Below are 7,687 nucleotides of genomic sequence, written 5' to 3'. Positions count from 1 at the left end.
CCGCGTCCCTTTCAGCTCCCGGCCCTCTTTAACCCCTAAGACATCCGCCCCCCCCCTCCACCCCGCCCCGCCCCGCTCCGCTCGCAGCTCCGACCAGAAAGCAGAAAAAGGAAACTTGGCGCTCACTCGGCGCGCGCTTCCTCCCCACGCAGCCGCAGCCTGGGTGGGGCGCAGGGCGAGAGTGCGAGCCCCCGGAGATGCGCCCCCTTCTCCTCGGCCGCACCAGCCAGCGGTCGCAGCTTTGCCCACCCGGACTTCCCCCACCCCCGAGCGGTTCCGGTCAGCCCCTGAATCCAGGCCAAGCTCATTACACAGCCGGGGACCGACCACGGGGGCTGTCCCCACATCGGGGGTGGGGGGGCTGTGCGGGGTTAATTCTCCGGCCCAGAGCGGTCCCCGCGAACCTCCGACCCTCCAGGTTTTTTCTCCTCCCCAGGCGTCACGGTTGGACTGCTCGAAGAACTACATTTCCCAGCGTGTACAGCGGCATAAAGAGACCTAGCTATAGTGGAGATCCGCCCCAAGGCTTTCTGGGAAATGTAGTGTCTTCACTACTTTGGCAAAAAAACGTGCGCTGTTTGAATGTTTTCAAACTCCCTCAGCTGGTTCAGAATCTTATGTTGAAACAATTCTAGGCTAGTAAACCATACAGAGATTTGATGGTAGCTCACCTGCATGAATTTGGCCCCAGATAGTTTTCTATATCTTTTAAGGTTTTATGACAGTAAGTTTAAGAATTGTTTTGTTAAAAAAAATTAAAAAGAATTGTTTCGTTAATAAAAGCCACGTATCCATCACGCTCCAAGTAAAGTCCATTTCTTATTCTTTTAAACAGATGAAGAAGTCTAAAACCGTATGCTCATGCTTTTATATTTTCCACATGATCCCGCAAATTCAGAGACACTTGACCCAAAGGACTAATTATTTAAAAAAGAATCAGTGTCAAAAGTTGTAACACTTAATAACCAGTCATAGCAATAAAGACAGACAAAAACAGGAGCCAGTTCCTCATTCAGACTTCCACAATCCCTGTGCTGACCACACCAGATCATAAATCATTTGAGACAGCTCATGACAGTACACTGGCACTCCTTCTCCATTTTCAGCTACTACCGTTCCTAAATAATCATAAAACTGCAGTTTGGAAAACGGTTTTAGTTCTCTAGCCTGAAATATTTTTTTGACCTGTGTGTCCTTTAGGTAGGAGTTAGTGGAACATGAGCTTCATGATAAGCAAAATGAGCTTTCTTTGCTTTAGCCAAGAGTAGAAAACAATCTAGCACCTGACACATGCAGTCTTGCCCAGGTCTCTGAATAGATACTACTGTTTACATTCTGTGAGAAAAGAACATGGCTCGGTGCACAACATTTTTTAGCTCAAAATGTTTTTGACTTAGATACAGGAGGCAAAAATTGTGGAGTGTGTGTGTGTGTGTGTGTGTGCTGGTTCTGGGGCTTGAATATAGGAGCTGGGCACTAGGGTTTTATCATTTGAGCCACACATCTCCACTTGCAACCTTTTGGTGGTTAATGGAGATAAGAATCTCACAGACCTGGCTGGGAATGTGGCTTAGCAGTTAGAGTGCTTGCCTAGCATGCATAAAGCCCTGGGTCCCATCCCTCAGTACCACATAAACAGAAAAAGTCGGAAGTGGCTCTGTGGCCCAAGTGGTAGAATGCTAGCTTTGAGCAAAAGAAGCTCAGGGACAGTACCCCAGGACTGGCAAAAAAAAAAGGGGGGAAAAGAAAACAAAATCTCACAGACCTTTGAGCCTCTGATCATATAAAATAATATTTATTGAAATGAACTCCGGGGGGGCTGGGAATATGGCCTAGTGGCAAGAGTGCTTGATTCGTATACATGAAGCCCTGGGTTCGATTCCCCAGCACCACATATATAGAAAATGACCAGAAGTGGCGCTGTGGCTCAAGTGACAGAGTGCTAGCCTTGAGCAAAGAGAAGCCAGGGACAGTGCTCAGGCCCTGAGTCCAAGGCCCAGGACTGGCAAAAAAAAAAAAAAAAGAAAGAAATGAACTCCAGGAAATGGAAAGGATCTTTGTTGTTGTTTTTGTTTGTTCATTTATCTGTCTTTGGGAGGGTAAGAGGGGCACAAAAATGGAGGGACAAAGGGTAAACAAATGCAGCAGTGGTACTATGTTGAAACACTATGTTGGAAATAAATTATACAATTTGTGCGATGGGAGAGAAAAACTGGGAGAAAAAAGAGGTGATGTCCAAAAAGAAATGTACTCATACCTGACTAACAACTAACTGTAATCTCTCTGTATATCACCTGTATAATAACAATAATAATAGTAAAAAAAAAAAAAAAAGAATCTCACAGACTTCCCTTCCTGGGCTGGTGATCCTCGGATCTCAGCTTCCTGAGTAGCTAGGATTACAGGCATGAGCCCCCTAAGTATTTCTAAGGCTTGATTCAGTCCCTGCAGGGAGCACCATTCATTTTATATTTCCCTAAATGCAGTAAGTTGTAAAGAACCTTTAAGAGAAATGTCCTTCTTAGGCCAAGGCTAGAAAGTAGCTTTGATGTTTGTAAGTTATTGAAAGGGCTACAGTGAGCCAGAATAAACAAATTTTAAACAAACCCTTACCTTCTGCTAATTTCTACCCACCTCCAATATCAATTAATAGCCCCATAGAATTCACTACCCTAAGTCTAGAGATCAATTTGTTCCATCATTCTTTTACAAATGTCTTACTCTATAAAAAGTTTAAAAAGTATAAAACTCACGTGCTTTCATCATGTATTCTCTCTCTTATGAAGTTTCCTGTGTGCATATATATATATGTATATATTTAATTACATTTTTATGCTCCTGCATCTCACCAGAGCCTAAGAACTAAGGGCTGGTAGACCAGACCTCTTCCTCCCCACACTGGGTCTCTGCAATTCCCTGTGTACTCGTGTTCTGGTTCAGATATTTTTTTCCCTTTAATACATCCTAGTTAGCATGATTTTCCTAAAATATCATGGTTTGTTTTTATGTTATTAATCAACTATCTTTCCCCAATGGGCAGCTACCCTGAGTCCGTGTCCAGAGCTGAATAAGTACCTGCCCCACCCAACTAACAATTCAACTTCATCAGATCTCAAGTTGGAATTGCCCCCATCTAGCAAGGTGGGGGTCCCTTATGCTCTTTGAAAGCACTATACAAGCTGGGCACCAGTGGCTCGTGCCTGTAATCCTAGCTACTCAGGAGGCTGAGATCTGGAGATTACTGTGGGGCAGAAAAGTCCCCATGAGACTCTTATCTCCCATTAACCACTCAAAAACCAGAAGTAGAGCTGTGGCTCAAATAGGTAGAGTTAGTCTTGAGCAAAAAAGCTCAGGGACAGCACCCAGGCCCCGAGTCAAGCCCCACAACTGACAAAAAAAAAAACCCCAAAACCAACCAAACAAAAAAAAAACCCAATATAGCTGAATGCTAGTGGCTCATGCTTGTAATCCTAGCTATTCAGGAGGCTGAGATCTGAGGATCATGATTCGAAGCCAGCCTGGGCAGGAAAAGTCCATGGGACTCTTATCTCCAATAAACTATTCAGAAAAAGCCAGAAGTAGCACTGTGGCTCAAGTGGTAGAGTGCTAGCCTTGAGTAAAAGAAGTTCAGGGACAGTGCTCACACCCTGAGTTCAAGCCCCAGGACTGGCCCTTCCCCCCCAAAATGTAATTTTTAAATTTTGTATGCCTTACCTGTCAGGATACTCTTATTTCATTCCACACATTTAAATCTTTCCACACTTGATGTGCTCAGATGTTATTATGCATAAGAATAATCTAGGGCTAGGTGTTGGTGGCTCACACCTGTAATCCTGGCTAATGAGGAGGCTAAGGTCTGAGGATCTCCATTCAAAGTCACATTGGGCAGGAAAGTTCCTGAGACACTGACCTCCAGTTAACCAGTAAAAAGACAGAAGTAGACCTGTGGCTCAAGTGATAGAGTGCCAGCCTTGAGTGAAAAGCTAAGGGACAGTGCCCAGGCCCTGAGTTCAAGCCCCAGTACTGACACACACACACACACACACACACACACAAAATCATCTAGAGCCATTTGTAAATATAGACATGTGATTCTGTAAGACTAGGTTTAGGTCCTGAAAAATCTCCATTTTTGGCAAGTACCATATTATTCCTTGGACCAGGTTCAGTGTTGAGTACCTTACACCTGACTTAAGTATCAACTCCTTTGTGTAATAGGGAGGTCAGATCTGGCCAGTGCCATCATTAACTGTGGAGGGGCATCAGATTGACTCCAGGTCAGATTAGAGCAGAAGCCAACTCTATCTTCACTAAGATCTCCCCCACCCTATCCAGGGAAGTTCCCCTTTGCTGTGATAAGATTGTGTAAACTGCTTGACCACCTGAGTTGTGGAACATTCAAGGAACGTTCAAGGTTAAACTTGTGCCCTCCTATGAGTAGGCGTATCCACCTGCATCCTGTGAGCCCCGCCAAATCCATGCGCCAATTCTAACTAGAATGATAGGTTGGTTCAAACAGATACTGTGAGACAGACTGTAACCCCATTGGCCACCTGTGTGTGACCTGGCATGCTCTGTGAGTGTTGTAACCTCATTGGCCACCTGTGTGTGGCAGGCTTGACCATGTGGTGTTTGCCTTTATAACCCAACCCTGAGTGTGGCCCTGGGCGCGCGGTCCCATCTCCCCAGTCTGGGCTGCGGACCTGGCCGGTCAGTATACTTCCCCAATAAATCCATCTTTTTACTTGAGACTGTCTCTGAGTGGTGGACTCTTGGAGGGATGGGGGATTCCCCCCACCCTCGACCCTGTTACATTGTGGGCCCCTTCCTTGGGGGGGGGGTCCCCATTACACTTTGTGAACATTTTTGTTATTGTAAATGCCTTTATTTGTCATCTGTAGCATTTTCATTTTGTTTGACCTCTGGTCATATAACTATTTGGCCAAGTTAAATTCTTTATAATTCTTTAAAGTAGAAGCAATCTACATGTTGCAAAATAAACAAGGACTGCAAAATTTTAGAGTTTTCTCTGGCCATCTATGAGCAGAATTACTTACTCTTTGTTTCCCAAATCAGAAAGGTGGAAGTAAAGACTTCAGGAGAAGCTTTGCAAGTCTGGGCTGCTCTCCTACGGTACACAGTTCCTATCAAAGATGTAACCTTATGGGCTGGGGATATGGCCTAGTGGCAAGAGAGCTTGCCTCGTATACATGAGGCCCTGGGTTCGATTCCCCAGCACCACATATATGGAAAACGGCCAGAAGTGGCGCTGTGGCTCAAGTGGCAGAGTGCTAGCCTGGAGCAAAAGGAAGCCAGGGACAGTGCTCAGGCCCTGAGTCCAAGGCCCAGGACTGGCAAAAAAACAAAAACAAACAAACAAAGATGTAACCTTAGTCCTTTGGTGGAGATAGGCAATATATCTTACTTACAAATCACAATTCAGAGTGCAGTTTCCCATAGAAACAGTTATAATAAGAGAGAGGGAAAATACATTTGGAATGTCAACGAATTTGCATATACATTTTTAGAACATGGTGTTTTGGAAGCTGGAGAAAATGGTCAGCTTTGTGCTGTTACTATCACACTTGTAATTGTTTACCTTTTTCATTTTCTTTCTTTGGTTTTTGGTGGTGGTACTAGAGTTTGAATTCAGGTCCTCATGCTTGCTAGGCAAGGGGACTCTACTACTTGAGCCAGGTCTCCACCTGGTTCTAATTTTTTTGTGTGTATGTGCCAATCCTGGGGCTTGAACTCGGGATCTGGGCACTGTCTCTGAGTTGTTGTTTTTCTCAAGTCTAATGCTCTGGCTTTGGGGGGGTAGAGAGGTAATTAACTGGATATCAGAGTCTCATAGACTTTCTTGCCCAAGCTGGCTTTGATCTGATATCCTGAGAGCTCAGCCTCCTGAGTAGCTAATATTACAGTTGTGAGCCACTAGTGCCCAGCCTAACTTTTTATTTTGAAAGGTATTTTTCTATGTGTTTGTAGGTCAACATTGAAGCTTGAACTTAGGGGCTTTTGCTCTCACTTCTTTTCACTAACAGCTGGTGCTTTACCACTTAAGCTCTGCCTCTAGTTCCTATTTTGAAAGATCTTTTGTTGTTGTTGTTGTTAGTCATAGGGCTTGAACTCTGGGCATGGGTGCTGTCCCTGAGCTTTTCTGTTCTAGGCTAATTGTCTATCACTTTGAGCCTCAACCGTGTTCAGAACAGTAGCATTTACCCAGCAAGAGGCACAGAGAAGGAAGGACCCAGAGAAATGGGAAACTATGGGGGCTATAGCTGTGCCCGCAGCTCCAGACTCTAGTCAGTGAGCACTGTGGGGCAGTTCTCCTGTCAGGAGGATTACAGCTTGCAGATTCTGTGACCCAGCTAAGCAATCAGCTGGAAGGCTATTCAGCCCAAGACACCCCCTAGAGAGAAAGGCTGGCAAGTTCAAAGGGCAACCTGCCGCTCATGCCTCTGCCACTTTGTGCCCAACTCCACGGCTACTATTTCTTTCTTTCTTTTTTTGTTTGTCAGTCATGGGACTTGAACTATGGGCCTGGGCACTGTCCCTGAGCTCTTTTGCTCATGGTTAGTGCTCTACTACTTTGAGCCACAGTGCCGTTTCCAGTTTTCTAGTGGTTAACTGGAGATAAGAGTCTTACAGACTTTTCTGCCTGGGCTGACTTTGAACTGCAATCCTCATATCTCAGCCTCCTAAGTAGCTAGTATTACAGGCATGAGCCATGGGTGCCCAACTTCTAGCCACTCTTTTTTTTTTTTGGTTGGTCATTGGGCCTCAACTTTGGGCCTGGACGCTAGCTCTGATTTCTTCAGCTCAAGGCTAGAGCTCTAACCACTTGAGCTACTGTGCCTCTTCTGGTTTTCTAGTGGTTAATTGGAGATGAGTCTCATAGACTTTCTTGCCTGAGCTGGCTATGAACCATGATCCTCAGATCTTAGCCTCCTGAGTAGCTAGGATTACAAGCATGAGCCACCATTGCTGGGCTCAAAAACAGATTTTCTGATTGGCTCTCTCTCTCTCTCTTTCATGCTGGTTCAGGGTCTTGAACTCAGGGCCTGGGCAATTTTTTTCAGCTCTACCTCTTGAGCCACACCTCCACTTCTTTTTGGTGATTATTTGGAGATAAGAGTCTCATAGACTTTTCTGCCCAGGCTGGCTCTGAAACCAAGATCCTCAGATTTCTGCTTCCTAAGGTTTATAGGCTTGAGCCACCAGTGCTGGCTTTTTTTTTTTTTTTTTTTAATATCTTTTAAACTCTTCTAAGTCAGGCATTTCCTTGGGGACCAAATTAAAAAGATTCTATATTTAGCTAGTGTAATAAAATTCAATGCAGTAAAAGCACTGCACTATAGATTTTTTTTCTGAGTTTTAACTGAAGGAGATTGCTAACTTTAGGCTGTCAACGAATTGATGTCTTAGAAGTTCTGTAATTAGGTTACAAAAATATCATCAGAGATTGGTTGGCTCTTGGTAGGTTAGTTTTAAAATATCCATTAGAAAATACTTCAGTAGACAATTAACATTTGGAAGTATCGTCTCATGAGCAAAATGAAGCTAGCCGGTGCTGTATCTTTTATAATCTCAGCAATGCTTATATTCTTTACAGACTCTGGCTAGCCATTTCATCTCACTCCAGGCTTGGTAGGTAGGCACTGGGCTGAGACCTGGGTGTGAATAT

The sequence above is a fragment of the Perognathus longimembris genome, chromosome 11 (genome assembly GCF_023159225.1).
Source record: "Perognathus longimembris pacificus isolate PPM17 chromosome 11, ASM2315922v1, whole genome shotgun sequence".
NCBI classification, from domain to species: Eukaryota; Metazoa; Chordata; class Mammalia; order Rodentia; family Heteromyidae; genus Perognathus; species Perognathus longimembris.
This window is presented reverse-complemented; position numbering follows the sequence as displayed.